The sequence below is a fragment of the Coffea arabica genome, chromosome 2e (assembly GCF_036785885.1).
Source record: "Coffea arabica cultivar ET-39 chromosome 2e, Coffea Arabica ET-39 HiFi, whole genome shotgun sequence".
NCBI classification, from domain to species: Eukaryota; Viridiplantae; Streptophyta; class Magnoliopsida; order Gentianales; family Rubiaceae; genus Coffea; species Coffea arabica.
In genome coordinates, this window is record NC_092313.1 from 63279524 (window position 1) to 63296537 (window position 17014).

A 17014-nucleotide genomic window follows, 5' to 3' on the forward strand; every position below is an offset into this window, starting at 1 on the left:
AAGGTTTCAGCAACCGAGACAAAAATCCTAACACACAGCTTGTTTTCAAATTCAGATTTCAAATCCAAACACACAGCTTTAAACTAGGCAGCAAACTACATAATCACTATCATCCAAACAGGCAGAAAACTTAGAAAGATCTCATGCAAAATTCTGGAAAAAACATGCAAACATTTGAAGAACGAAAGCTGCTGCAATTTTCTCCATTTCTTACTCGAGAAACCAGGACTAGCATTATCCATTTTATCATAAGTAAGGTGACTTACACAATCAAACCCTTCCAGTGAGACAGGCAAATGAATCCCAACCACAAACCAAAACAGGTAGTTTTACTTGGTCATAACAGAATACAAGAGACCGAGAATGAGGAACATCAAAACTACACTTTGCTTGCTAGTTTCTGGTTTGAGGAGAATCTTCTTTTGCAAAGGAAAATATGTCCATTACGCACCCATTACACTATGCTATACCCAAAGTAAGAGAAAGGCCCGATGCAACCCAGGAATAGCAAACAAATCCTAAAAAGTTAAGCAAACCAAAACAAAATTTAGCAACCCAGATTTCATTACTCCAAAGTACATCCCAACGGATTTACAAAATAAAGAAAATGTAGCAAAGGGACATGATGAAGGAACTTGTATCGAAATTGTCTCAACAGCAACTTTGCACAGGGGCTGTGCTAATATGGTTATAGCAACTCTCGGCCATTTAAATGTTTGCGCAATAACGAAGCACGGCAATGAAAGAAAGAAAGACAATGACAGCATGCCCCATTGACGAATAGAAAATGCAGCCCTCTAGTTTTAAGAATATCAATGGAGTTACCCCAATTTTATCAAGAGAAACAGATTTTTAGGACACAAAACCACCCAACCGAGAGGAAAATCAGCCATGAAGGAAAGGTTTAAGAAACAGCGTGCATGACCCAAAACACCAGATTTCTCAAATGCAAATAGACGAGTTAGCTGACTTATCCGGTTACTTCATACGTGAAGATGTAAACAAATCATGTTTCAACTAGGACTTTCGATCAGGCATTTCATCGAACAAGTTAGGGGAATTAAAAAATTCACCAATCCTTTGCTTCATTGAGACTACAATCGGCCCCAAAATTTTATCAGGAACAAAAATTCAGTCCAAACAGCCCATAAGCATGCGTGTGCAAAAATTGTGGACAATCACAGAGGAATCGCAACAACAGAGACACGGAAGACATGCTTTGAGAACCCCGGCATTCATATTTTTGAAAAGAAACTGAAGTTTAAAGAAAAAGGATAGCTTACCGCGTTTTCTTAGAGAAGATTCTCAGGTGGTGATGGTGAATTCCGGCGAGGTGGTGGCGGCACGAGCGGCGGTGGTTCCGGCGGCTCTTCAGATGAACAGTCCTCGCTTAGTTTCTTCGCAGCTCTCCTTCTTTTCCTCTTTCCCTGTGTTTGATTTCAGTTGCAGCCCTCTCTGTTTTCCTTGGCTCTCTTCGTTCCTCCCTTTGCCGAGAAGCTCTCTTTCTTTTCTTTGGCCGAAGCCTTCACCTCTCTGTTTTTTCGCCTCTCGGCCCTTTTCTTTTCTTTTCCTTGCTTTCTCCTCCTTAGCCTTCAACCCTCCATCCGCCGCCCCTATTTCCTTCTCTATTTTTTCGCTCAGCCCCAAAATCTCTCCCCCGTCGCTTGTTTCATTTTTCTTTTGCTCTCCCCCAAAGCTCCTCCGTTCGCCGCCCGATTCTTTTGGTTCTCTCCCTTTTGCTCCGTCCACCCCCCTCTTTTCTCAGCTTTTGCCCTCGGCCGCCCCTCTCGTTTTCTTACCCTTAGCCCCCGTTTTTACTTCCTTTGTTTTGCTCTGTTTTCTCCTTACTCTCCGCAGCCTCCCTCTCTGTTTTTTTTTTCAGCCCCTTTTTTTTTTGTTCACCGAAGCCCTTTCCATTCTCCTTCATAGCCGAGCTCTCTCCTTTCTCCTAAAAATTTAGATCGTTCCCCCTTCCCTTTTGGCTTGCGGCTCTTTGGCATTTTAAAGGCATCTCAAAGGACTAAACCTAATATGAAGGGCCAAGATTTTAAACCCCAAAGTAGGCTTATGTGTCTGATTCTTGTCCCTTTGATTGACTTTTCCTTTTTTTCTTTTTTCTTTTTCCTTTTTTTCGAAAATGTAGTGCAAAAACTCTTAATTCAATTAAAGCAAGACAAGGGACACGAACCTAAACAAAAAATCAAATAAAATGGAAACCTAGAATCGAAACAAACAAAAATAAAAATTAAATGATTAAATGATTAAAGTTTAATTAAATGATAAAATGACTTAAAAATAAAAGACTAAAAGTAAATGAAATTAATCAAAAATAAAAATAATAGTAAGCAAAAATACCTTAAAAATTTGGTGTCTACAGTTTGCCCCTCTTTGTCTGAGTTTTGGAAAAACTTGAGACAAAGAAGTAGACACCAAATACTTACCTGCAAACTAGTCGACGACTGTTGATTTGTCGAAATGAGGACTGGCCCCCTTTGATGAGACTGACTCGGACGAGAAATTTAAAATCGGGATTGACCCGAGACAGGAAATTAAAATCGGGACTGACCTGAACAGGAAATTTAAAACGGGAATGACCCGAACAGGAATTTAAAACGGGACTGACCCGAACAAGAAATTTAAAACGGTGAATGCACACTAGTGGGACTGACCCATGTTTAGTGGTAATATGTATGTGAACGTGTGTGAAAATGAAAATAAAAGGCCGTGGGATTGTGAAATGCGACGTTTTGGCCAAACAAAGTTCAAAAAGGGTTTTTGAATGGAAAATGGAGTCGCCACTTGGTATAGAGTTACGGTGTACCAAGTCACCCAAGAAAAAGTGATTTTTGAAAAGAAAAGCAAACAAACCCTTTTTAAAGAACTTTTAGGTCTACGTAACCAAAGAAAGGGATCGGGGGTCACATTTGATAGGGAGAAGGCAAAGGCAAAGCCTAAGGCACTCCCCTACCCTAGCCAAAGCTAGTTGCGTGACTTAGCCCTGTTTTTCCTAATTCTTCTGCCCCAAAGTATGTGTTGCATGTTGGATATGACTAATGGATGCGAAAAATGCAATCCTAAATCTAAAATGTCTCTTATGAGGTTTTTTGGTCCCAATCACATGAGTTGTGATGGCCAATAAGGAAAACTCTCATAGAGGTCACGGGTAATGCAAATGAAGATCCAAATATGAGTGCAAGTGTGAAAATATGTAAGAGGGATGCAAAAGAAAATAAAAATACAAATGTAAGTGCAAGTGTGCAAATGTAAGAAAAGTGCATGTGTGCAAATGTAAGAAAATATGCATGTATGCAAATGTAAGAAAAGTGCATGTGTGCCAACTGAGCAAATAAAAGTGTTTGTGTGCAAGTGGATGAAAATATGGTAAAATAGTAGTAGATGCATATAAGTGCAATTGGGTGCAATTTGTGAGGTAGAAAATAAATAAGTGATAAGAAAAATGTGCGACCATGGCATGTGGATTGAGAAAAATATAAGTAGTGAGAAAATATGGATAAAGAAAGTGAGGAAGTGATATGATAAAAATGAGAGTGTATGAACCTAGAGGAATGCATCAAGTCGGGTACGGGAATGACTCCTAACTTCATGATTTTAATTTTCCCTTTGATTAGAAGGAAGAATTAGAGTGCTAAGGCTATTTTGTAGCCACACTCGCTCGTTTCCCTTACCGCAAGGGGACTCTCAAGCAAATGTACCCTATAACTAGCATGAGGATGCAAAAACCTAAGATGAAGGGGAAAGGATTGGAGGAGCATGCCAAATGCTAGAAAACTAAGAAAAATGTATGAAATGTAGTGAAACATGCAAGTATGTGCTAACGAGAGGGGACGGCCTATTGGGTCTAGCATTGGACTAGCCCTTTTCTAAAATTCTCTCACAAGCATTGGCCTTGCGATATCTCGAGGGGAAAGACCATGGCCAGCGTTGGACTAGCCACGGTGACGCATTCATCCATCACATTCATCTATGACTATAGAAAGCAAGTAGACATGCCAATCACTTATAAACACGTAGCACATAACACTTAGCATGCTCGACTAAATGCAAGAGCCTAATAAAGCAAATTAACACGTAGCAACAAAAGCAAGTAATCAAGCTAATGAACCTATTACATTGGCTAACTAAAACAAATGGAGAAGGGGAAAAGTGAATGAAAATGCTCTCCAAGCCCTATCTATTACAAGCCAAGAGGTGTACACATACCCCATAAAAGAATAACTTAATAAAAACAAAAGTAAATGAAATAAATGAAAGGAATTAAGGAAAAGCAAGGAAAGCAAAGTAGACATGCAATTCTCACTTAGCACGTTGGATCACATTGGGGAGAGACAAAAAAGATAAAAGAAGTTATACCTCCCTTGAGTTGATGCCCTAAATGGAGTGAAATCACTTATTTATCCTCCAAAATAAAAGAAAAGGTCAAGGCATCGCTTTAATTAACAAGTAATCATAAATGATAAAAATGAATTGAAATTGAATCAATTAAATCATATAAACAACCTACATTCAAGAGGTCAAATGAATAAAAGACTTGATTGCAAACATTGACAAAGTCATGGGGTCAAAATTAAAGAAAAATAAAGTTTAGGGACCTATTTGTAATAAATTAGGGGCCCAATTGAAGGAAGTTACAAGTTGTTAGGGCCATAATATAATTAAACAACAGGCAAGGGATTGGAATTCAATTACTGGAAACTTTTCATGCAACCCATGCAATCCACGAAGGACAACAAGCTTCTGCAACACTTTCCTATTAAGGTTTCAGCACCCGAGACAAAAATCCTAACACGCAGCTTGTTTTCAAATTCAGATTTCAAATCCAAACACACAGCTTTAAACTAGGCAGCAAACTACATAATCACTATCATCCAAACAGGCAGAAAACTTAGAAAGATCTCATGCAAAATTCTGGAAAAAACATACAAACATTTGAAGAACGAAAGCTGCTGCAATTTTCTCCATTTCTTACTCGAGAAACCAGGACTAGCATTATCCATTTTATCATAAGTAAGGTGACTTACACAATCAAACCCTTCCAGTGAGACAGGCAAATGAATCCCAACCACAAACCAAAACAGGTAGTTTTACTTGGTCATAACAGAATACAAGAGACCGAGAATGAGGAACATCAAAACTACACTTTGCTTGCTAGTTTCTGGTTTGAGGAGAATCTTCTTTTGCAAAGGAAAATATGTCCATTACGCACCCATTACACTATGCTATACCCAAAGTAAGAGAAAGGCCCGATGCAACCCAGGAATAGCAAACAAATCCTAAAAAGTTAAGCAAACCAAAACAAAATTTAGCAACCCAGATTTCATTACTCCAAAGTACATCCCAACGGATTTACAAAATAAAGAAAATGTAGCAAAGGGACATGATGAAGGAACTTGTATCGAAATTGTCTCAACAGCAACTTTGCACAGGGGCTGTGCTAATATGGTTATAGCAACTCTCGGCCATTTAAATGTTTGCGCAATAACGAAGCACGGCAATGAAAGAAAGAAAGACAATGACAGCATGCCCCATTGACGAATAGAAAATACAGCCCTCTAGTTTTAAGAATATCAATGGAGTTACCCCAATTTTATCAAGAGAAACAGATTTTTAGGACACAAAACCACCCAACCGAGAGGAAAATCAGCCATGAAGGAAAGGTTTAAGAAACAGCGTGCATGACCCAAAACACCAGATTTCTCAAATGCAAATAGACGAGTTAGCTGACTTATCCGGTTACTTCATACGTGAAGATGTAAACAAATCATGTTTCAACTAGGACTTTCGATCAGGCATTTCATCGAACAAGTTAGGGGAATTAAAAAATTCACCAATCCTTTGCTTCATTGAGACTACAATCGGCCCCAAAATTTTATCAGGAACAAAAATTCAGTCCAAACAGCCCATAAGCATGCGTGTGCAAAAATTGTGGACAATCACAGAGGAATCGCAACAACAGAGACACGGAAGACATGCTTTGAGAACCCCGGCATTCATATTTTTGAAAAGAAACTGAAGTTTAAAGAAAAAGGATAGCTTACCGCGTTTTCTTAGAGAAGATTCTCAGGTGGTGATGGTGAATTCCGGCGAGGTGGTGGCGGCACGAGCGGCGGTGGTTCCGGCGGCTCTTCAGATGAACAGTCCTCGCTTAGTTTCTTCGCAGCTCTCCTTCTTTTCCTCTTTCCCTGTGTTTGATTTCAGTTGCAGCCCTCTCTGTTTTCCTTGGCTCTCTTCGTTCCTCCCTTTGCCGAGAAGCTCTCTTTCTTTTCTTTGGCCGAAGCCTTCACCTCTCTGTTTTTTCGCCTCTCGGCCCTTTTCTTTTCTTTTCCTTGCTTTCTCCTCCTTAGCCTTCAACCCTCCATCCGCCGCCCCTATTTCCTTCTCTATTTTTTCGCTCAGCCCCAAAATCTCTCCCCCGTCGCTTGTTTCATTTTTCTTTTGCTCTCCCCCAAAGCTCCTCCGTTCGCCGCCCGATTCTTTTGGTTCTCTCCCTTTTGCTCCGTCCACCCCCCTCTTTTCTCAGCTTTTGCCCTCGGCCGCCCCTCTCGTTTTCTTACCCTTAGCCCCCGTTTTTACTTCCTTTGTTTTGCTCTGTTTTCTCCTTACTCTCCGCAGCCTCCCTCTCTGTTTTTTTTTTCAGCCCCTTTTTTTTTTGTTCACCGAAGCCCTTTCCATTCTCCTTCATAGCCGAGCTCTCTCCTTTCTCCTAAAAATTTAGATCGTTCCCCCTTCCCTTTTGGCTTGCGGCTCTTTGGCATTTTAAAGGCATCTCAAAGGACTAAACCTAATATGAAGGGCCAAGATTTTAAACCCCAAAGTAGGCTTATGTGTCTGATTCTTGTCCCTTTGATTGACTTTTCCTTTTTTTCTTTTTTCTTTTTCCTTTTTTCCGAAAATGTAGTGCAAAAACTCTTAATTCAATTAAAGCAAGACAAGGGACACGAACCTAAACAAAAAATCAAATAAAATGGAAACCTAGAATCGAAACAAACAAAAATAAAAATTAAATGATTAAATGATTAAAGTTTAATTAAATGATAAAATGACTTAAAAATAAAAGACTAAAAGTAAATGAAATTAATCAAAAATAAAAATAATAGTAAGCAAAAATACCTTAAAAATTTGGTGTCTACAGTTTGCCCCTCTTTGTCTGAGTTTTGGAAAAACTTGAGACAAAGAAGTAGACACCAAATACTTACCTGCAAACTAGTCGACGACTGTTGATTTGTTGAAATGAGGACTGGCCCCCTTTGATGAGACTGACTCGGACGAGAAATTTAAAATCGGGATTGACCCGAGACAGGAAATTAAAATCGGGACTGACCTGAACAGGAAATTTAAAACGGGAATGACCCGAACAGGAATTTAAAACGGGACTGACCCGAACAAGAAATTTAAAACGGTGAATGCACACTAGTGGGACTGACCCATGTTTAGTGGTAATATGTATGTGAACGTGTGTGAAAATGAAAATAAAAGGCCGTGGGATTGTGAAATGCGACGTTTTGGCCAAACAAAGTTCAAAAAGGGTTTTTGAATGGAAAATGGAGTCGCCACTTGGTATAGAGTTACGGTGTACCAAGTCACCCAAGAAAAAGTGATTTTTGAAAAGAAAAGCAAACAAACCCTTTTTAAAGAACTTTTAGGTCTACGTAACCAAAGAAAGGGATCGGGGGTCACATTTGATAAGGGAGAAGGCAAAGGCAACGCCTAAGGCACTCCCCTACCCTAGCCAAAGCTAGTTGCGTGACTTAGCCCTGTTTTTCCTAATTCTTCTGCCCCAAAGTATGTGTTGCATGTTGGATATGACTAATGGATGCGAAAAATGCAATCCTAAATCTAAAATGTCTCTTATGAGGTTTTTTGGTCCCAATCACATGAGTTGTGATGGCCAATAAGGAAAACTCTCATAGAGGTCACGGGTAATGCAAATGAAGATCCAAATATGAGTGCAAGTGTGAAAATATGTAAGAGGGATGCAAAAGAAAATAAAAATACAAATGTAAGTGCAAGTGTGCAAATGTAAGAAAAGTGCATGTGTGCAAATGTAAGAAAATATGCATGTGTGCAAATGTAAGAAAAGTGCATGTGTGCAAATGTAAGAAAAGTGCATGTGTGCCAACTGAGCAAATAAAAGTGTTTGTGTTCAAGTGGATGAAAATATGGTAAAATAGTAGTAGATGCATATAAGTGCAATTGGGTGCAATTTGTGAGGTAGAAAATAAATAAGTGATAAGAAAAATGTGCGACCATGGCATGTGGATTGAGAAAAATATAAGTAGTGAGAAAATGTGGATAAAGAAAGTGAGGAAGTGATATGATAAAAATGAGAGTGTATGAACCTAGAGGAATGCATCAAGTCGGGTACGGGAATGACTCCTAACTTCATGATTTTAATTTTCCCTTTGATTAGAAGGAAGAACTAGAGTGCTAAGGCTATTTTGTAGCCACACTCACTCGTTTCCCTTACCGCAAGGGGACTCTCAAGCAAATGTACCCTATAACTAGCATGAGGATGCAAAAACCTATGATGAAGGGCAAAGGATTGGAGGAGCATGCCAAATGCTAGAAAACTAAGAAAAATGTATGAAATGTAGTGAAACATGCAAGTATGTGCTAACGAGAGGGGACGGCCTATTGGGTCTAGCATTGGACTAGCCCTTTTCTAAATTTCTCTCACAAGCATTGGACTTGCGAGATCTCGAGGGGAAAGACCATGGCCAGCGTTGGACTAGCCACGGTGACGCATTCATCCATCACATTCATCTATGACTATAGAAAGCAAGTAGACATGCCAATCACTTATAAACACGTAGCACATAACACTTAGCATGCTCGACTAAATGCAAGAGCTTAATAAAGCAAATTAACACGTAGCAACAAAAGCAAGCAATCAAGCTAATGAACCTATTACATTGGCTAACTAAAACAAATGGGGAAGGGGAAAAGTGAATAAAAATGCTCTCCAAGCCCTATCTATTACAAGCCAAGAGGTGTACACATACCCCATAAAAGAATAATTTAATAAAAATAAAAGTAAATGAAATAAATGAAAGGAATTAAGGAAAAGCAAGGAAAGCAAAGTAGACATGCAATTCTCACTTAGCACGTTGGATCACATTGGGGAGAGACAAAAAAGATAAAAGAAGTTATACCTCCCTTGAGTTGATGCCCTAAATGGAGTGAAATCACTTATTTATCCTCCAAAATAAAAGAAAAGGTCAAGGCATCGCTTTAATTAACAAGTAATCATAAATGATAAAAATGAATTGAAATTGAATCAATTAAATCATATAAACAACCTACATTCAAGAGGTCAAAAGAATAAAAGACTTGATTGCAAACATTGACAAAGTCATTGGGTCAAAATTAAAGAAAAATAAAGTTTAGGGACCTATTTGTAATTAAATTAGGGGCCCAATTGAAGGAAGTTACAAGTTGTTAGGGCCATAATATAATTAAACAACAGGCAAGGGATTGGAATTCAATTACTGGAAACTTTTCATGCAACCCATGCAATCCACGAAGGACAACAAGCTTCTGCAACACTTTCCTATTAAGGTTTCAGCAACCGAGACAAAAATCCTAACACACAGCTTGTTTTCAAATTCAGATTTCAAATCCAAACACACAGCTTTAAACTAGGCAGCAAACTACATAATCACTATCATCCAAACAGGCAGAAAACTTAGAAAGATCTCACGCAAAATTCTGGAAAAAACATACAAACATTTGAAGAACGAAAGCTGCTGCAATTTTCTCCATTTCTTACTCGAGAAACCAGGACTAGCATTATCCATTTTATCATAAGTAAGGTGACTTACACAATCAAACCCTTCCAGTGAGACAGGCAAATGAATCCCAACCACAAACCAAAACAGGTAGTTTTACTTGGTCATAACAGAATACAAGAGACCGAGAATGAGGAACATCAAAACTACACTTTGCTTGCTAGTTTCTGGTTTGAGGAGAATCTTCTTTTGCAAAGGAAAATATGTCCATTACGCACCCATTACACTATGCTATACCCAAAGTAAGAGAAAGACCCGATGCAACCCAGGAATAGCAAACAAATCCTAAAAAGTTAAGCAAACCAAAACAAAATTTAGCAACCCAGATTTCATTACTCCAAAGTACATCCCAACGGATTTACAAAATAAAGAAAATGTAGCAAAGGGACATGATGAAGGAACTTGTATCGAAATTGTCTCAACAGCAACTTTGCACAGGGGCTGTGCTAATATGGTTATAGCAACTCTCGGCCATTTAAATGTTTGCGCAATAACGAAGCACGGCAATGAAAGAAAGAAAGACAATGACAGCATGCCCCATTGACGAATAGAAAATGCAGCCCTCTAGTTTTAAGAATATCAATGGAGTTACCCCAATTTTATCAAGAGAAACAGATTTTTTGGACACAAAACCACCCAACCGAGAGGAAAATCAGCCATGAAGGAAAGGTTTAAGAAACAGCGTGCATGACCCAAAACACCAGATTTCTCAAATGCAAATAGACGAGTTAGCTGACTTATCCGGTTACTTCATACGTGAAGATGTAAACAAATCATGTTTCAACTAGGACTTTCGATCAGGCATTTCATCGAACAAGTTAGGGGAATTAAAAAATTCACCAATCCTTTGCTTCATTGAGACTACAATCGGCCCCAAAATTTTATCAGGAACAAAAATTCAGTCCAAACAGCCCATAAGCATGCGTGTGCAAAAATTGTGGACAATCACAGAGGAATCGCAACAACAGAGACACGGAAGACATGCTTTGAGAACCCCGGCATTCATATTTTTGAAAAGAAACTGAAGTTTAAAGAAAAAGGATAGCTTACCGCGTTTTCTTAGAGAAGATTCTTAGGTGGTGATGGTGAATTCCGGCGAGGTGGTGGCGGCACGATCGGCGGTGGTTCCGGCGGCTCTTCAGATGAACAGTCCTCGCTTAGTTTCTTCGCAGCTCTCCTTCTTTTCCTCTTTCCCTGTGTTTGATTTCAGTTGCAGCCCTCTCTGTTTTCCTTGGCTCTCTTCGTTCCTCCCTTTGCCGAGAAGCTCTCTTTCTTTTCTTTGGCCGAAGCCTTCACCTCTCTGTTTTTTCGCCTCTCGGCCCTTTTCTTTTCTTTTCCTTGCTTTCTCCTCCTTAGCCTTCAACCCTCCATCCGCCGCCCCTATTTCCTTCTCTATTTTTTCGCTCAGCCCCAAAATCTCTCCCCCGTCGCTTGTTTCATTTTTCTTTTGCTCTCCCCCAAAGCTCCTCCGTTCGCCGCCCGATTCTTTTGGTTCTCTCCCTTTTGCTCCGTCCACCCCCCTCTTTTCTCAGCTTTTGCCCTCGGCCGCCCCTCTCGTTTTCTTACCCTTAGCCCCCGTTTTTACTTCCTTTGTTTTGCTCTGTTTTCTCCTTACTCTCCGCAGCCTCCCTCTCTGTTTTTTTTTTCAGCCCCTTTTTTTTTTGTTCACCGAAGCCCTTTCCATTCTCCTTCATAGCCGAGCTCTCTCCTTTCTCCTAAAAATTTAGATCGTTCCCCCTTCCCTTTTGGCTTGCGGCTCTTTGGCATTTTAAAGGCATCTCAAAGGACTAAACCTAATATGAAGGGCCAAGATTTTAAACCCCAAAGTAGGCTTATGTGTCTGATTCTTGTCCCTTTGATTGACTTTTCCTTTTTTTCTTTTTTCTTTTTCCTTTTTTCCGAAAATGTAGTGCAAAAACTCTTAATTCAATTAAAGCAAGACAAGGGACACGAACCTAAACAAAAAATCAAATAAAATGGAAACCTAGAATCGAAACAAACAAAAATAAAAATTAAATGATTAAATGATTAAAGTTTAATTAAATGATAAAATGACTTAAAAATAAAAGACTAAAAGTAAATGAAATTAATCAAAAATAAAAATAATAGTAAGCAAAAATACCTTAAAAATTTGGTGTCTACAGTTTGCCCCTCTTTGTCTGAGTTTTGGAAAAACTTGAGACAAAGAAGTAGACACCAAATACTTACCTGCAAACTAGTCGACGACTGTTGATTTGTTGAAATGAGGACTGGCCCCCTTTGATGAGACTGACTCGGACGAGAAATTTAAAATCGGGATTGACCCGAGACAGGAAATTAAAATCGGGACTGACCTGAACAGGAAATTTAAAACGGGAATGACCCGAACAGGAATTTAAAACGGGACTGACCCGAACAAGAAATTTAAAACGGTGAATGCACACTAGTGGGACTGACCCATGTTTAGTGGTAATATGTATGTGAACGTGTGTGAAAATGAAAATAAAAGGCCGTGGGATTGTGAAATGCGACGTTTTGGCCAAACAAAGTTCAAAAAGGGTTTTTGAATGGAAAATGGAGTCGCCACTTGGTATAGAGTTACGGTGTACCAAGTCACCCAAGAAAAAGTGATTTTTGAAAAGAAAAGCAAACAAACCCTTTTTAAAGAACTTTTAGGTCTACGTAACCAAAGAAAGGGATCGGGGGTCACATTTGATAAGGGAGAAGGCAAAGGCAACGCCTAAGGCACTCCCCTACCCTAGCCAAAGCTAGTTGCGTGACTTAGCCCTGTTTTTCCTAATTCTTCTGCCCCAAAGTATGTGTTGCATGTTGGATATGACTAATGGATGCGAAAAATGCAATCCTAAATCTAAAATGTCTCTTATGAGGTTTTTTGGTCCCAATCACATGAGTTGTGATGGCCAATAAGGAAAACTCTCATAGAGGTCACGGGTAATGCAAATGAAGATCCAAATATGAGTGCAAGTGTGAAAATATGTAAGAGGGATGCAAAAGAAAATAAAAATACAAATGTAAGTGCAAGTGTGCAAATGTAAGAAAAGTGCATGTGTGCAAATGTAAGAAAATATGCATGTGTGCAAATGTAAGAAAAGTGCATGTGTGCAAATGTAAGAAAAGTGCATGTGTGCCAACTGAGCAAATAAAAGTGTTTGTGTTCAAGTGGATGAAAATATGGTAAAATAGTAGTAGATGCATATAAGTGCAATTGGGTGCAATTTGTGAGGTAGAAAATAAATAAGTGATAAGAAAAATGTGCGACCATGGCATGTGGATTGAGAAAAATATAAGTAGTGAGAAAATGTGGATAAAGAAAGTGAGGAAGTGATATGATAAAAATGAGAGTGTATGAACCTAGAGGAATGCATCAAGTCGGGTACGGGAATGACTCCTAACTTCATGATTTTAATTTTCCCTTTGATTAGAAGGAAGAACTAGAGTGCTAAGGCTATTTTGTAGCCACACTCGCTCGTTTCCCTTACCGCAAGGGGACTATCAAGCAAATGTACCCTATAACTAGCATGAGAATGCAAAAACCTATGATGAAGGGGAAAGGATTGGAGGAGCATGCCAAATGCTAGAAAACTAAGAAAAATGTATGAAATGTAGTGAAACATGCAAGTATGTGCTAACGAGAGGGGACGGCCTATTGGGTCTAGCATTGGACTAGCCCTTTTCTAAAATTCTCTCACAAGCATTGGACTTGCGAGATCTCGAGGGGAAAGACCATGGCCAGCGTTGGACTAGCCACGGTGACGCATTCATCCATCACATTCATCTATGACTATAGAAAGCAAGTAGACATGCCAATCACTTATAAACACGTAGCACATAACACTTAGCATGCTCGACTAAATGCAAGAGCCTAATAAAGCAAATTAACACGTAGCAACAAAAGCAAGCAATCAAGCTAATGAACCTATTACATTGGCTAACTAAAACAAATGGGGAAGGGGAAAAGTGAATAAAAATGCTCTCCAAGCCCTATCTATTACAAGCCAAGAGGTGTACACATACCCCATAAAAGAATAACTTAATAAAAACAAAAGTAAATGAAATAAATGAAAGGAATTAAGGAAAAGCAAGGAAAGCAAAGTAGACATGCAATTCTCACTTAGCACGTTGGATCACATTGGGGAGAGACAAAAAAGATAAAAGAAGTTATACCTCCCTTGAGTTGATGCCCTAAATGGAGTGAAATCACTTATTTATCCTCCAAAATAAAAGAAAAGGTCAAGGCATCGCTTTAATTAACAAGTAATCATAAATGATAAAAATGAATTGAAATTGAATCAATTAAATCATATAAACAACCTACATTCAAGAGGTCAAATGAATAAAAGACTTGATTGCAAACATTGACAAAGTCATGGGGTCAAAATTAAAGAAAAATAAAGTTTAGGGACCTATTTGTAATAAATTAGGGGCCCAATTGAAGGAAGTTACAAGTTGTTAGGGCCATAATATAATTAAACAACAGGCAAGGGATTGGAATTCAATTACTGGAAACTTTTCATGCAACCCATGCAATCCACGAAGGACAACAAGCTTCTGCAACACTTTCCTATTAAGGTTTCAGCAACCGAGACAAAAATCCTAACACGCAGCTTGTTTTCAAATTCAGATTTCAAATCCAAACACACAGCTTTAAACTAGGCAGCAAACTACATAATCACTATCATCCAAACAGGCAGAAAACTTAGAAAGATCTCACGCAAAATTCTGGAAAAAACATACAAACATTTGAAGAACGAAAGCTGCTGCAATTTTCTCCATTTCTTACTCGAGAAACCAGGACTAGCATTATCCATTTTATCATAAGTAAGGTGACTTACACAATCAAACCCTTCCAGTGAGACAGGCAAATGAATCCCAACCACAAACCAAAACAGGTAGTTTTACTTGGTCATAACAGAATACAAGAGACCGAGAATGAGGAACATCAAAACTACACTTTGCTTGCTAGTTTCTGGTTTGAGGAGAATCTTCTTTTGCAAAGGAAAATATGTCCATTACGCACCCATTAAACTATGCTATACCCAAAGTAAGAGAAAGGCCCGATGCAACCCAGGAATAGCAAACAAATCCTAAAAAGTTAAGCAAACCAAAACAAAATTTAGCAACCCAGATTTCATTACTCCAAAGTACATCCCAACGGATTTACAAAATAAAGAAAATGTAGCAAAGGGACATGATGAAGGAACTTGTATCGAAATTGTCTCAACAGCAACTTTGCACAGGGGCTGTGCTAATATGGTTATAGCAACTCTCGGCCATTTAAATGTTTGCGCAATAACGAAGCACGGCAATGAAAGAAAGAAAGACAATGACAGCATGCCCCATTGACGAATAGAAAATGCAGCCCTCTAGTTTTAAGAATATCAATGGAGTTACCCCAATTTTATCAAGAGAAACAGATTTTTAGGACACAAAACCACCCAACCGAGAGGAAAATCAGCCATGAAGGAAAGGTTTAAGAAACAGCGTGCATGACCCAAAACACCAGATTTCTCAAATGCAAATAGACGAGTTAGCTGACTTATCCGGTTACTTCATACGTGAAGATGTAAACAAATCATGTTTCAACTAGGACTTTCGATCAGGCATTTCATCGAACAAGTTAGGGGAATTAAAAAATTCACCAATCCTTTGCTTCATTGAGACTACAATCGGCCCCAAAATTTTATCAGGAACAAAAATTCAGTCCAAACAGCCCATAAGCATGCGTGTGCAAAAATTGTGGACAATCACAGAGGAATCGCAACAACAGAGACACGGAAGACATGCTTTGAGAACCCCGGCATTCATATTTTTGAAAAGAAACTGAAGTTTAAAGAAAAAGGATAGCTTACCGCGTTTTCTTAGAGAAGATTCTCAGGTGGTGATGGTGAATTCCGGCGAGGTGGTGGCGGCACGAGCGGCGGTGGTTCCGGCGGCTCTTCAGATGAACAGTCCTCGCTTAGTTTCTTCGCAGCTCTCCTTCTTTTCCTCTTTCCCTGTGTTTGATTTCAGTTGCAGCCCTCTCTGTTTTCCTTGGCTCTCTTCGTTCCTCCCTTTGCCGAGAAGCTCTCTTTCTTTTCTTTGGCCGAAGCCTTCACCTCTCTGTTTTTTCGCCTCTCGGCCCTTTTCTTTTCTTTTCCTTGCTTTCTCCTCCTTAGCCTTCAACCCTCCATCCGCCGCCCCTATTTCCTTCTCTATTTTTTCGCTCAGCCCCAAAATCTCTCCCCCGTCGCTTGTTTCATTTTTCTTTTGCTCTCCCCCAAAGCTCCTCCGTTCGCCGCCCGATTCTTTTGGTTCTCTCCCTTTTGCTCCGTCCACCCCCCTCTTTTCTCAGCTTTTGCCCTCGGCCGCCCCTCTCGTTTTCTTACCCTTAGCCCCCGTTTTTACTTCCTTTGTTTTGCTCTGTTTTCTCCTTACTCTCCGCAGCCTCCCTCTCTGTTTTTTTTTTCAGCCCCTTTTTTTTTTGTTCACCGAAGCCCTTTCCATTCTCCTTCATAGCCGAGCTCTCTCCTTTCTCCTAAAAATTTAGATCGTTCCCCCTTCCCTTTTGGCTTGCGGCTCTTTGGCATTTTAAAGGCATCTCAAAGGACTAAACCTAATATGAAGGGCCAAGATTTTAAACCCCAAAGTAGGCTTATGTGTCTGATTCTTGTCCCTTTGATTGACTTTTCCTTTTTTTCTTTTTTCTTTTTCCTTTTTTTCCGAAAATGTAGTGCAAAAACTCTTAATTCAATTAAAGCAAGACAAGGGACACGAACCTAAACAAAAAATCAAATAAAATGGAAACCTAGAATCGAAACAAACAAAAATAAAAATTAAATGATTAAATGATTAAAGTTTAATTAAATGATAAAATGACTTAAAAATAAAAGACTAAAAGTAAATGAAATTAATCAAAAATAAAAATAATAGTAAGCAAAAATACCTTAAAAATTTGGTGTCTACAGTTTGCCCCTCTTTGTCTGAGTTTTGGAAAAACTTGAGACAAAGAAGTAGACACCAAATACTTACCTGCAAACTAGTCGACGACTGTTGATTTGTTGAAATGAGGACTGGCCCCCTTTGATGAGACTGACTCGGACGAGAAATTTAAAATCGGGATTGACCCGAGACAGGAAATTAAAATCGGGACTGACCTGAACAGGAAATTTAAAACGGGAATGACCCGAACAGGAATTTAAAACGGGACTGACCCGAACAAGAAATTTAAA